Below are 15,718 nucleotides of genomic sequence, written 5' to 3'. Positions count from 1 at the left end.
TATTTAGCAGGAAAAACAGGGAAAAGGACATGCATTCCATCTTTTTAGAAACAGAAGCCCCTCTTTTGAGTTATTTTTGTAGAAAAATTAAATAATTTATGGACCCTCTAGTTGATTCTATTTTGGAGATACATCTCCACACATCACTTGAGGATGCTGTTCTCTCAAGTCCTGTTCTGTTCATTCTCTGTGGTAGAGTTTCCAGTTTCTCAGCTTTGTTTCTCTTACATGAGAATCAACTTTTATCAAATGTTTGGTAATTCTGACATGTACTTAGTTTTACAGCTGAGGATCCTTTTGTCGTAATCTGCCTCAGTGAACCGAAAAGGATGTGCCGCTCTGATTTGTACTCGGACTTGTTTGTAGAGAGAGACAGGGTAGCAGGAGGTTTGCAGTAGAACAAGATTCCTTGCCAGCTGGTCTGAGGTGTAGGGATGCTCCTGCTTTTCCCAGAATAATACCACTCAGTAGCTTCTCACATTCTCTCAGAAGCAAACAATAGTGTTTGCTAACTGGTTTAAGAAAGGGTGATATGCTGCTTCCTCAGCAAATAGTCTCACAGTTGCCGCTGTGTCCACTCCTGCTCCTTGAGACAAACCTAGACATAGATCACCATATTATGCCACACTTACTTTTTAAAGGGGTGCACACTCTCTTGTGTTTTGATCCTAGATCATGTGGTTTCCTTAAATGATCTAATACCAGGTGCATGAGGCATTATTTCAGGTATTCTCCAATATTCACCAGAAATTATTTAGATTTTTAGGAGCTGTGTATATGTGTGTCTGTCTTATATGTATAATAGAACCAACAGCATTCATGAAAATCTAAACAGAAACATGGAAATGCCTTTTTTTTTTTTCATTTTAGGGCTGCACCTGCAGCATAAGGAAGTTCCCAGGCTAGGAATGGAATTGGAGCTGCAGCTGCAGGCCTATGCCACAGCCACAGCCATAGCCACTTGGGATCCAAGCTGCATTGGTGACATACACTACAGCTCATGGCAACACCAGATCCTTAACCCACTGATCGAGGCCAGGGATCAAACCTACATCCTCATGGACACTAGTCAGATTCTTAACCTGCTGAGCTATAAGAGGAACTCTGAAATGCCTTTGTTTTGGCAGTTGTTTTCAGGAAATTATTAATATAAAGAATTAAATTTAAATCCTTGTGTCTGAAATGTGCATAGGTATGTATATATATACACATACATTATAGACAGATATACAATATAGTCCATCATCTATAAAATGTTTTGATACTGGAACACTATTTTTGTCTTTTTGCCTTTTCTAGGGCTGCTTCCGTGGCATATGGAGGTTCCCAGGCTAGGGGTCCAATTGGAGCTGTAGCCTCCAGCCTGTGCCAGAGCCACAGCAACTCGGGATCCAAGCTGTGTCTGCTACCTACACCACAGCTCCTGGCAACGCCAGATCCTTAATCCACTGAGCGAGCCAGGGATCGAACCTGCAACCTCATGGTTCCTAGTTGAATTTGTTAACCACTGAGCCATGATGGAACTCCAATACTGGAACACTTTTGATCTTATCAGAAAATATCAATGAAACCTTTTCATGCACACAAAAATCTTATAATTAATTATAGGACACCAATGATTGTTAAATTGTATCATCTTCATATTGTTAAAATGAGAGACCATTTTTTAGCTTTTTTTTTTTTTTGTCTTTTTGCTATTTCTTTGGGCCGCTCCCGCGGCATATGGAGGTTCCCAGGCTAGGGGTCGAATCGGAGCTGTAGCCACTGGCCTACGCCAGAGCCACAGCAACGTGGGATCCGAGCCGCGTCTGCAACCTACACCACAGCTCACAGCAAGGCCGGATCGTTTACCCACTGAGCAAGGGCAGGGACCGAACCTGCAACCTCATGGTTCCTAGTTGGATTCGTTAACCACTGTGCCACGACGGGAACTCCCACTTTTTTAGCTTTGAGAAATCAGCACACCATCAGTGATAGTGAGGTTAAAGAATGAATGTAGAAGTAACAGAACTTGATGAATTCTTTTTTTCCATCAGTTAAGCTAGGAATGTACATAATTAGAAATTTCCAGTGCACACTTATTTCAAATAATTGAGAAATTACTATTTATTGTACATCATTTTGCTGAAAGATATTCTATCTAGCTTTTCCTGCTTTTACTTAGTTAGAACTCATCTAGAGTTTGCCTTTTTTTACTTAAAAATTTATTATATTTGATTTATAATAATCAATTTCTGCTGTACAGTAATGGGACCCAGTTATATATACATATACATTTTTTTCTCACATTATCTGCCATCATGTTCCATCACAGGTGACTAGATATAGTTCCCTGTGCTATACAGCAGGCTCTCATTGCTTATCCACTCCAAATGCAAGTTTGCAACTACTAACTCCAAACTCCCAGTCCATCCCAATCCCTCTCCCTCCCCCTCAGAAGCCACAAGTTTGTTCTCCATCTCCATGAGTTTGTTTCTTTACAGTATATAGGTTCATTTATGCTATATATTAGTTTCCAGATATAAGTGATAACACATGGCATTTGTCTTTCTCTGACTTACTTCACTTAGTATGAGAATCTCTAGTTGCATCCATGTTGCTGCAAATGGCATTATTTTGTTCTTTTTTATGGCTAAGATTCCATTTTAACATGTACCACATCTTCTTAATCCATTCATCTGTTGTTGGACATTTAGGTCGTTGCATGTCTTGGGTATTGTAAATAGTGCTGCAGTGAACACAAGGGAGCATGTATCTTACTGAATGAAAGTTTTGTCTGGATATATGCCCAAGAGTGGGATTGACAGGTCATATAGTAGTTCTACATTTAGTTTTCTGAGGTACCTCCATACTGTTTTCCATAGTGGTTGTACCAAATTACATTCCCACCAACAGTGCAGGAGGGTTCTTATTTCTCCACACCCTCTCCAGCATTTATTTGTAGACTAATGATGGCCATTCTGACCAGTGTGAAGTGGTACCTCATTGTAGTTTTGATTTGCATTTCTCTAATAATTAGTGATCTTGAGCATTTTTTCATGTGCTTGTTGACCATCCATATATCTTCTTTGGAGAAATGTCTGTTTAGGTCTTCTGCTGATTTTTCCTTTCAGTTATTTGTTTTTTTGCTTTTGAGTTGTATGAGTTGTTTGTATATGTTGGAGCTTAAGCCCTTGTCAGTTGCATCTTTTGAAACTATATTCTTGCATTCTGTAGGTTGTCTTTTTTTTATGATTTTTATTTTTTTCACTATAGCTGGTTTACAGTGTTCTGTCAATTTTCTAACTGTACAGCAAGGTGACCCAGTCACACATACATGTATACATTCTTTTTCCTCACATTATCATGCTCCATCATAAGTGACTAGATATAGTTTCCAATGCTATACAGGAAACTGTATACTGAGATACAGAAGGATCTCATTGCTTATCCATGTCTTTGTTTTTTTGTTTTTTTGTTTTTTTGTTTTTGTCTTTTTGTTGTTGTTGTTGTTGTTGCTGCTGCTATGTCTTGGGCCGCTCCCGCGGCATATGGAGGTTCCCAGGCTAGGGGTTGAATCGGAGCTGTAGCCACCGGCCTACGCCAGAGCCACAGCAACGCGGGATCCGAGCCGCGTCTGCAACCTACACCACAGCTCACGGCAATGCCGGATCATTAACCCACTGAGCAAGGGCAGGGACCGAACCCGCAACCTCATGGTTCCTAGTCGGATTCGTTAACCACTGCGCCACGACGGGAACTCCCATGTCTTTGTTTTTTTAATCATTGCCTTTGCTATGCAAAAGCTTGTCAGTTTGATTAGGTCCCACTGGTTAATTTTTGTTTTTATTTCTATTGCTTTGGGAGGCTGACCTAAGAAAATATTTGTATGGTTGATGTCAGGGAATGTTTTGCCTATGTTCTCTTCTAGGAGTTTTATGGTGTCTTATGTTTTAAGCCTTTAAGCCATTTTGAATTTACTTTTGTGCATGGTGTGAGGGTGTTCTAATTTCATTGATTTACATGCAGCTGTCCAGTTTTCCCAGCACTACTTGTTGAATAGTCGGTCTTTTTCCCATTCTGTATTCATGCTTCCTTTGCCAAAGATTAATTGACCATAGGTGTCTAGATTTATTTCTGGGTTATCTATTCTGTTCCATTGGTTTATATGTCTGTTTTTGTACCAGACATACAAACAGACAATCAAAATTAGTCTTTTTTTTTTTTTTTCCTTTGTGTGTTTTCTAGGGCTGTACCTGCCAGCCTACACCACAGCCACAACAACACAGGATCCGAGCCGCATCTTCGACTTACACCACAGCTCAAGGAAATGCCGGATCCTTAACCCACTGAGCAAGGCCTGGGATTGAACCCACAACCTCATGGTTCCTAGTTGGATTCGTTAACCACTGCGCCATGACGGGAACTCCAAAATTACTCTCTTGATTACTGTAGCTTTGTAATATTGTCTGAAGTCTATGAGAGTTACACCTCCTGCTTGATTTTTTTTCTTCAGGATTACTATGGCAAATCTGGGTCTTTTATGGTTTCATATAAATGTTTGAATTGTTTTAGTTCTGTGAAAAATGTCATGGGTAATTTAATAAGGATCATATTATATCTGTAGATTGCTTTGTGTAGTATGGCCATTTTAACAATATTAATTCTTCTAGTCCAGAAGCATGGAATATCTTTCCATTTCTATGCATCCTCTTTGATTTCCTTATTAATGTTTTATTTTCTCAGCATATAAGTCTTTCACCTTCTTGGTCAGGTTTATTCCTAGGTATGCAATTTTGGGGGGATGCAATTTTAAAAGGTACTGTATTTTTACATTACTTTTCTAATATTTTCATTGTTAGTATAGATAAATGCAACCAATTTATGAATGTTAATCTGGTATCCTGCTACTTTGCTGAATTCTTTGAGCCGTTTGAGTAGTTTTTGTGTAGAATTCCTTATGGTTTTCTATTTTTATAGTATTGTATCATCTGCATATAGGGACAATTTTAGCTCTTCTTTTCCAGTTTGGATACCTTTTATTTCTTTTGTCTAATTGATATGGCTAGGTCTCCCAATACTATACTGAATAAAAGTGGTGAGAGTTGGATCCTTTTCTTGTTCCAGATTTTGCAAGGCTTTTTCAGCTTTTCTGTGTTGCGTATTATATTGACTGTGGGTTTGTCATAAATGGCTTCTATTATGTTAAGGTATGTTCCCTCTATACCCACTTTGCTAAGTTTTTTTTTTTTTTTTTTTTTTTGTCTTTTGTTGTTGTTGTTGCTATTTCTTGGGCCGCTCCCGTGGCATATGGAGGTTCCCAGGCTAGGGGTTGAATTGGAGCTGTAGCCACCGGCCTACACCAGAGCCACAGCAACGCAGGATCCGAGCCGCGTCTGCAACCTACACCACAGCTCACGGCAACGCCGGATCGTTAACCCACTGAGGAAGGGCAGGGACCGAACCCTCAACCTCATGGTTCCTAGTCGGATTCGTTAACCACTGCGCCACGAAGGGAACTCCCCACTTTGCTAAGTTTTTATCGTGAATGGATGTTGGATTTTGTCAAATGCTTTTTCCGCATCTAGTGAGGTGATCCCGTGGTTTTTTGAGTTTTCTTTTGTTAATGTGGTATATGACATTGATAGATTTGCATATATTGAACCAGCCTTGTGAATCTGGGATGAATCTCTCTTGGTCATTGTGTATGCTTTTTTTTATATGTAGTTGGAGTCTGTGGCCTAATATTTTGTTGGAAATTTTTGCATCTGTATTTATCACAGATATTGGCCTATAATTTTCTTTTTTGGTAGTATCTTTGGATTTGATATTAGAGTGACAGTGGCTTTATAGGTAGTGCCTGTTCACGAACCACTATTGATGGCAGTCCATGCCGACATCTAGAGTCTGAGATGCCTACAGCAGTTTGCCCACGCCACCTGTAGCCCACACAAGGAGCGCCTCACAGCCTGAGAGCCCGTGAATGCACAGAGAAAGATATTTCTAGGGCAGTTTCGCCCCTTCTCCTCAGGCCCTCCCCCAAAATGGCGCCTTGCTTCTCTTTGGGCCCTACGACTCCTCCCGTGCTCCCTGGGCTATGGCACTACACCCCTCAGGCTGTCCCACAGCCAGCCCTAGTCCTCTCCCTAGAACTGCCCTCCAAAGGCTGAATCTCAGCTCCCAGCCTCCACCCAAGCATCTCAGGCTGTGATGTCCAGGGGTGATGGTTACCAGGTCTGTGTGGCTCTCATTCTACGTTGCCCTCCCCAGTCTGGTTGGTCCCCTTTCCTCTAAGGCTTTGAGGTTCCCCCTCCAGGACCATGGCTTCCCAGGGTATGGGTTCTTTCCTCTTTCACTGCTCCCTCTCCCGTGTGCTGGTGCTATCCTGCTTGCTTTATTTCCCCTCTCCTGTTTTTTTGTTTTATTCCTTTTCTTCTACCCAGTTATGTGGAAGGTTTCTTACCATTTTTTGGAGGTTTAAGGTCTTCTGCCAGATTTCAGTAGATATTCTATGCCAACTGTTCCATGTGTAGATGGGTTTTTTGATGTGTTTTTGGGAGATGGTGAGCGCCAGGGTTTACCCCTCCACCATCTCTGTTGTAAATTTGAGGATGCATTTCAGTGTTACTCTGAAGTGATGATAAACATTAAAAAGGCAGGTTTTCAAAAGCTAAGACCAATTCAGGTATGATACATATATATATATATATATTTTTTTTTTTAGTCTTTTTAGGGCCACACCCATAGCATAGGGAGGTTCCCAAGCCAGGGGTCTAATCAGATCTTTTGCCACCAGTCTACGCCAGAGCCATAGCAATGCCAGATCTGAGTTGCGTCTGTGACCTACACCACAGCTCAAGGCAACGCTGGATCCCTAACCCACTGAGCGAGGCCAGGGATCGAACCTGCAACCTCTCGGTTCCTAGTTGGATTTGCTAACCACCGAGCCCCGAGGAGAGCTCTAGGTATGCTGTTTTTAATTCTAACATTTCACTGATCCCCCCCCCAACCCAAATAATTTCTGCCTCGTGGATGTTATAAAACTCAGAGGCAAAACTGCCTCTTAGGAGCATTCCCACAGTACCTCTACCACTGCCTAGAAGCTAAAACGTTGAACGAAGTTTGGGGCTGAGAAGGGAGGAACACTTGACAGAAATGAGCCTTTTATTTTAATATTTATCATTCTGTTTCAATCACAGGCATGGCTAATCATTCTACAAGGAATAGATCTTATAGGAGCAGCGCAGACTGGAACAGGAGAGACATTGTCCTACTTCATGTCTGGATTTATTCGTTATTTTCTGAAGACAAGGAGCGTGCCACACGGGGCTCGTTCTGCGGACCAGATGCAAGGGTGGGCTCCGGGGCCTCAGGCCACGAGGCGTTTCCTCCAGAGTGAGGGCTGGCGGTGCTGAGAGCCGGAGGCGCGGGGTTGAGCACGCGCGGCCGTAATGGGGCGCCGCCCCGGCCTCTTGTGCCTCGAGAGACGTGGAGGTCCTGCGTGCCGCCTTCCTCGCCTCGAGGCCCGGCGTGGAGAAGGGGCCTGAGAGGGAAGTGGGAGGGAGAGCCTCGGAGTGCAAGTCCTCTGCAGCGACGCGGTGGGCCGCCCGGGGGTGGGCAGTTGTGGGGTCCGAACGACAGTTGTGGTCTCCGAGCTGCGGACCCAAATGACCGCGGTCCTCTCGGGTCTGCGTGCGGGTGGCTACGGGTAGCGAGGGTCCAGGGGGTGCGGGGGGTGGGCGTTGACCGAGTCCAGAAAGCCTGCGGTGTAACGAACCCTGTTTTGCTTCCCCAGCCTGTCCGTGTCCAGAAAAGGCCTGTGAAGTGAAGCGACTCGCTGCTGCGCCTCTAAAAGCGAGGTTCTTTGTGAGTTGGTGCTGCTGCTTTGTTTCCGTGAAATGCGTTAGGTTTTCGGGAGAGGGGATTTTTAAATTTCTTTCCCTTGGAATGTCCTGCTTGAGAATGCTGTGCTTACTGATTTGGGCCTTAGGATTTACGCACCCAATTAGAGGCAGGGGCCTGATGTATAGATGCCCCTTTTCTGGTGCCCACTTAATGCAGTTATACTGTGAGGAAAAGCAGAACAAAGGATACTCATCTCTTACTCCCCAAGCAAGAAATTTTTTCCATCATTAGTTCAGGTCAGTCTAGAGATTCAGCTGCAACTGATTAAAATCAGACTCTGGAGTTCCCATTGTGGCTCAGTGATTAGGAAATCTAACTAGGGATCATGAGGTTGCGGGTTTGATCCCTGGCCTCGCTCAGTGGGTTAAGGATCCGGTGTTGCTGTGAGCTCTGGTGTAGGTCACAGACTCGGCTCAGATCTGGCATTGCTGTGGCTGTGGTGTAGGCCAGCAGCTACAGCTCTGATTAGACCCCTAGCCTGGGAACCTCCATACGCTGTGTGCACAGCCCTAGAAAAGACAAAAAGAATTTAAAAATAAAATCAGACTGCTTGTTAAGTTACAGTAAAATGTAGTAAGAAACAGGAGGGAGCCTGTCTTTTTTTTAAAACCAGAATACTTCCAGAGAAGGAAATTCATATAAGACATCACACTGCGTGTATGAATGGGCCAATGAAAATTTCATGGAAAAGTTAGGAATAGAGGCTGAAAAGTATATGCTTCACGAATCAAAGTCAGACTTGGCAAACATCTAAGTGCCTATATTATTCCACACACATTTCCTTAATTGATCCTCAACAATTCTTTGAGGTAGGAATTACTCTCATCTGACAGGTAATCTTCAGTTACTTGTCCACAGTTGGAGCCCTACCCCAATCCTAGAATAACTGCTATGTCTGCTACATCATACTATCTTAATTATGTAACAGATAATGATAAAAAAAATGTTGCCAGTAGGACCTTTAATTTTAGATAATAAGGATTAAAGAGTAAGAAATTCTTTTTTTTTGGTCATTTTTTTAGGGCTGTGGCCAAGGCATATGGAGGCTCCCAGGCTAGAGGTTGAATCACAACTGTAGCTGCTGGCCTATGCCACAGCCACAGAGACACAGGATCTGAGTCGAGTCTGTGACCACACAGCTCACGGCAATGGCCGGATCCTTAACTCTCTGAGAAAGGCCAGGGATCGAACCTGCGTCATCATGGATGCTAGTCAGATTTACTAACCACTGAGCCACGTGGGAACTCCCAAGAAATTATTCTGATATTCAGATAGCAGATTGATTTCTTCTGATTTTCAACAGTCATAGAAATAATTCTCTAAAAATTGTTGTCCAATTCAACTGGCACTAACCCGTGTCTCTTTAAACTTAAAATATAGCCAGTATAATTCAGAAACTGAATTTTAATTTAAGTGTTTTAATAACCATATGTGGATAGTAACTACTCTAGACACAAATATACCCCTTTTTTCTTCTCTGCCAAACTTTTTATGGGATAGCAATGCACTAATATATATTATGGAGGAAGCAGCCAAGTTTCCTTTTGATTATGGAAGCTGTAGCTTCAAATGCAATCATTTCAAATATTTTCCTAAAGAGTTAATTTACTAGCCTCACTACAAATACTAACTACAAAGTAATAAAACTACCCACATCCAACTGTCTACTTGTTCCTATGACATTGAACTTGTTGTTTATGACTCCATATAAAAGTTTATCTTCATTAGAGGTAAACCTGGTCAAACTTTGATTATTAATGAGAATTTACATTTCATTGACACTTATTCAAAGCAACAGAAATCAATCTAAAATATACATTATGTTCACCTTGCATAGATAGTTTTAGAGAGTTGTTCTACATTTTGCCAGCAAGACTTATGCCAGCTTCTAAGAAACTAATGCCATTTTGAAGCAATATGGATAGAACTAGAGATTCTCATACTAAGTGAACTAAGCCAGAAAGAAAAAGACAAATAAGCTATCACTTAAGATATCTTATTTGTAGAATCTAAAATATGGCACAGATGATCCTATCTAAGAAATAGATCACAGCCAAGGAAAGCATACTTGTGGTTCCCAGAGGGAAGGAGGTGAGTGGAATGAATGGGCACTTCGGGGTTTTGGGATGCAAACTTTCATATTTGGAATGGGTGAGCAGTGGGGCCTTACTGTGCAGCACAGGGAACTGTTTGTGATTGGGTCACACTGCTGTACAACAGAAATCAAAAAAACACCATAAATCAACTATACTTTTAATAAAAAACCATATATGAGATACCTACAGTAAATAGTAAAAGGAGAAACATAAAGATGTAAAAGAGGGCATCAAAATAAAATCTAAAGGAAAGGTAGTAAAAAATGCATCTTTAAGAATGTGTTTGGGAGTTCCCGTCGTGGCGCAGCAGAAACGAATCCGGCCGGGAACCATGAGGAGGTGGGTTTGATCCCTGGCCTCACTCAGTGGGTTAAGGATCCGGCATTGCTGTGAGCTGTGGTGTAGGTTGCACGTGCGGCTTGGATCCCAAGTTGCTGTGGCTATGTCGTAGGCTGGCGGCTACAGCTCCGATTGGACCCCTAGCCTGGGAACCTCCATATGCCAAGGGTGCAGCCCTAAAAAGCAAAATAAATGAGTAAATAAATAAAGTAAGCAAGCAAGTAGACGTAGTTATGCGTCAGCACACTTGAACTTCATGGTAACTACAAACCAAAAACATACAACAGATTCACAAAAAGATGAAAAGAAGGGAACTAAGGTATACTACAAAAGAAAATAATCCAACCAAAAAAAGGAAAAAAGAAATTAACAAAGAAGGTGTATAACAACAACTGGAAAACCAGGATCAAAATAGCAATACCTAGCAATCATTACTTTAAATGCATACAGACTAAATACCCCCAATCAAAAGACACAGAGTGGGAGACTGGATAAGAAAGATAAGATCCTGCTATTTCATACATACAGGAGACTCTCACTTCAGAATGAAAGAGACATACAGACTGAAATTAAAGGGATGGAAAAAGATATTTCATGCAAATGGAGAAGACAAGAAAGGGGGTAACAATACTGTTATCAAACAAAATTGACTTAATAAAAAAGAGTTCCCTTTGTGGCTCAGCAGTAATGAACCCAACTAATATCCATGAAGATGCGGGTTGGATCCCTGGCCTCTCTCAGTGGGTTAAGGATCTGGCATTGCTGTTAGCTGTGGTGTAGGTCGAAGATGCACCTTGGAACCTGAGTTGCTGTGACTGTGGCACAGGCCGGCAGCTGCAGCTCCAATTTGACCTCTAGCCTGGGAACTTCCATGTGCCACAGGTGCGGCCCTATAAAGCAAAAAACAAACAAATCAAAGAGCACAAAGAAAGACAAAGAAGAGCCTTATATAACGAAAAGGGATGAATACAAGAGGAGGATATTACATTCATTAACATATACACAACAAATACAGGAGCACCTAAATATATAAAGCAAATGCTAACAGACACAGAGGGTGAATTTTACAATGCAATAATATTAGGAGACTGACATCAATGTACTGATCTTTCAGACAATAAGGCAACAGAAGTCATAAATGACACAATAGACCAGTTGAACTTCATTGATATCTACAGCACACTACATTCAAAAACAAAATTCTTCTTTCCAAGGAGAATTAATAATCAATACTACAGAAATACAAAACAAAAATTCCAAGAGAATAGTATGAACACTTAAGACGCCAACAAACTGGACAAGCTAGAGGAAATGAATAAGTTTCTGGAAACAGATGACCTACCAAAACTGAATCAAGAAGAAACAGACAAGTTGAGTAAACTACTAACTGGTTGTGAAATTGAATTTGTAGTAATAATAATTTTAAAAAAAGAACTCCCAGCAAAAAAAGTCCAGGACTAGGCAGCTTCATAGAAGAATACTGCCAAACATATAAAGAATTAATCCCTATTCTCAAACTATTCCAAAAAACTTAAGAGGACAGAACACTCCAAATCCAATTCTACACGTCCACCATTACCTTGATACCAAATCCAGACAAAGACACTACAAAAAAAAAATCTAATTACAGTTCAATATATTTGATGAATATACATGCAAAAATCCTCAACAAAATATCATCAAACAAAATCCAACAATATATAAAAAGGATCATATATTATGATCAAGTTGTATTTAGTCCAGTGTCAAAAGGATGATTCGACATTAGCAAATCAATAAATGTGAATACACCACATTAACAAAAAGTGGAATAAAAATCATCTCAGTAGAGGCAGAAAAAACACCTAACAAAATTCAAAATCCATTCATAACACAAAAAAAAACCTCTCATCAAAGTAGGAATACAGGGACAATATCTCAATATAATGAAGGATGTTTAAGATGGACCTACAGCCAACATAATACTCAATGGTGAAAAGCCGAAAGCCCTTCCTCTAAATATTCAAGAACAGGACAAGGGATTCTCAAGTTCACTACTTCAATTTAAATCAGTGTTGGGGAGTTCCTGTCGTGGCGCAGTGGTTAACGAATCCGACTAGGAACCATGAGGTTGAGGGTTCGGTCCCTGCCCTTGCTCAGTGGGTTAACGATCTGTTGTTGCCGTGAGCTGTGGTGTAGGTTGCAGACGCGGCTCGGATCCCGCGTTGCTGTGGCTCTGGCGTAGGCCAGTGGCTACAGCTCCGATTCAACCCCTAGCCTGGGAACCTCCATATGCCGCGGGAGCGGCCCAAGAAATAGCAACAACAACAACAAAGACAAAAAAAAAAAAAAAAATCAGTGTTGGAAATCCTAGCCCCTGCAGTAAGACAAGAAAAACAAAAAGTTTCCAAATTTGAAGGTAACAGGTAAAACTGTCACTATTTGCAGAGACATGATATTCTATATAGAAAACCCTCAAGTGTCCACCCAAAGAATAAATGAATTCAACAAAGTTGCAGGATACAAGATTAATATCCAGAAATCTCTTGCATTTCTTTACACTAATAGTGAAATATCAGAAACAGAAAGTTAAACAATCCCATTTTAAAGAGCATTGAAAACAATAATTAGGAATAAACTTAACCAAGAAGGTGAAAAAATCTATACGCTGAAAACTATAAAACAATGATGAAAGAATCTGAAGATGATACAAATAAATGGAAAGGTATTCTGTGCTCTTAGGAAGAAGCAATATTGTTAAAATGGCCATACTTCCCAAAGCATCTACAGATTTAATGCAATCCCTACCAAAATACCCATGACATTTTTCATAAAACAAAAACAATCTTAAAATACAAAGGGAACCACAAAAGACACAGAATTGCCAAAACAATCCTGAGAAAAATGAACAAACCTTTCCTGACTCAGACTATACTGTAAAATAACACTAAAGAAAACAGTGTTATTATGGCAAAAAAACAGACAAAAAGATCAATGGAGCAGAACAGAGAGCCCAGAAAGTAACCTACGCATCTATGGTCAATTAACCTTCGACAAAGGAGGTAAGAATATACAATGTAGGGATTCCCTTTGTGGCACAGTGGAAATGAATTTACTGACTAGTATCCATGAGGATGTGGGTTTGATCCCTGGCCTTGCTCAGTGGGTTGGGGATCCGGCATTGCCGTAAGCTATGGTCTAGGTTGCAGAGGTGGCTTGGATCCCGTGTGGCTGTGGCATAGGCCAGTAGCCACAGCTCCTATTTGACCCCTAGCCTGGGAACTTCCATATGCCATGGGTGTGGCCCTGAAAAGCAAAAAAAAAAAAAAAAAAGAGAGAGAGAAAATGTACAATGGAGAAAAGGCAGTCTCTTCAATTAGTGGTGCTGGTAAAACTGGACAGCTAAATAGCTAAATATAAGACAATGAGATGAGAACATTTACTTCACAGACATATACAGAAATAAACTCAAAATGGATTAAAGACTTAAATGTAAAACCAGAAACCATAAAACGCCTAGAAGAGAACACCGGCGAAACATTCTTTGACATAAATTGTCACAATATTTTCTTAGATCAGTTTCCCAAGGCAAAGGAAATAAAAGCAAAAATTAAAAATGGGACTTCCCCTGGTACACTGTTGGTGGGATTGTCAATTGGTGCAACCACTGTGGAAAGCAGTATGGAGATTCCTCAGAAAACTAAACATAGAACTACCATTTGATCCAGCAATTCCACTCCTGGGCATCTATCCAGAGAAAACCACGACTCTCAAAGACACATGTACTCCAATGTTCACTGCAGCACTATTTACAATAGCCAAGACATGGAAACAACCTAAATGTCCACCGACAGAGGAGTGGATCCAGAAGATGTGGTACATATACACAATGGAATGTTACTCAGCCATCAAAAAGAACGAAATACCGGCATTTTTTGCAACATGGATGGACCTAGAAACTATCATGCTAAGTGAAGTCAGCCATACAATGAGACACCAACATCAAATGCTTTCACTGACATGTGGAATCTGAAAAAAGGACAGACAGAACTTCTTTGCAGAACATATGCTGACTCACAGACACTGAAAAACTTAGGGTCTCCAGAGGAGACAGTTTGCGGGGTGGGGGGATGTGCTTGCGCTGTGGGATGGAAATCCTGTGAAATCAGATTGTTATGATCATTATACAACTACAGATGTGATTAATTCATTTGAGTAATAAATATATATATATATAGAAATAAATAAAAAAATAAAAATAAAAATGGGACTTAATCAAACGTCTAACCTTTTATACAGCAAAGGAAACCACTGAGAAAACAAAAGGGCAACCTATAGAATGGGAGACAGTATTTGCAAATGATGCGGCCAACAAGGGGTGAATGTCCAGACTATACAACTAGATCACACAGCTCAGTATCAAAACACAACGCAATCAAAAAATAGTCCGAAGACTTAAATAGACATTTTCCAAAGAAAAGATACAGGTGGCCAACAGGCATAGGAAAAGATACTGAACACTGCTAATTATGAGAGAAATGCAAATTAAAACCACCATGAGGGAGTTCCCGTCGTGGCTCAGTGGTTAACGAATCCGACTAAGAGCCATGAGGTAGCGGGTTCGATCCCTGGCCTTGCTCAGTGGGTTAATGATCCAGCGTTGCCGTGAGCTGTGCTGTAGGTCGCAGACGCGGCTCGGATCCTGTGTTGCTGTGGCTCTGGCATAGGCTGGCAGCTAAAGCTCCGATTGGACCCCTAGCCTGGGAACCTCCATATGCCGCAGGAGCGGCCCAAGAAGTGGCAAAAAAAGACAAAAATAAAAAAAATAAAAAATAAAACCACCATGAGGAATCACCTCACACTGGTCAGAATGGGTGTCATCCAAAAGTCTGTAAATAATAAATTCGGGGGAGAGCGTCGAGAAAATGGAACCCTCCTATGCTTTTGCTGGAAAATTGCACTGGTGCAGCCACTATGGAAAATATGGGGGCGCCTCAAAAAAAAAAAAGCAAAAACAAAAACACAAACACTAAAAATAGAACTACCAGCTGATCTAGCAGTTCTCCTGGGTACATAAAACCCAAAGGCACTAATCAGAAAAGATACGTGTACCCCAGTGTTCACAGCAGCACTATGTACAACAGCCAAGCTACAGAGACAACCCAACTGCCCATCAGCAGATGAATGGACAAAGAAGGTATGGTAAATACACACGATGAAATACTACTCAGCCGTAAAAATGAGTGAAATTCTGCTATTTGCAGCAACTAGATGGACCCAGAGAATATTATGCCTAGTGGAATAAGTCAGAGCGTGAACAAAAAGTGCCATACGACATCACTTATATGTGGAATCTAAAAAATCATGCACACAAATATATATATATATATGTATGTATATGAAAAACAGAAACCGACTCT

At 41.1% G+C, this 15,718-nt stretch overlaps 1 long non-coding RNA gene across 1 annotated transcript; it reads left to right on the top strand.

Moving 5' to 3' along the window:
* LOC106510525 lies at nt 6,808-8,237 on the top strand. The gene is made up of 3 exons (XR_002345334.1): nt 6,808-6,944; nt 7,179-7,333; nt 7,775-8,237. It is a non-coding gene; the product is annotated as an uncharacterized LOC106510525 (long non-coding RNA).

Source organism: Sus scrofa, chromosome 6, assembly GCF_000003025.6.
Source record: "Sus scrofa isolate TJ Tabasco breed Duroc chromosome 6, Sscrofa11.1, whole genome shotgun sequence".
Classification (NCBI taxonomy): Eukaryota; Metazoa; Chordata; class Mammalia; order Artiodactyla; family Suidae; genus Sus; species Sus scrofa.
Note: the sequence above shows the minus strand (reverse complement) of the source record. Positions and strands in the feature narration are given on the sequence as shown.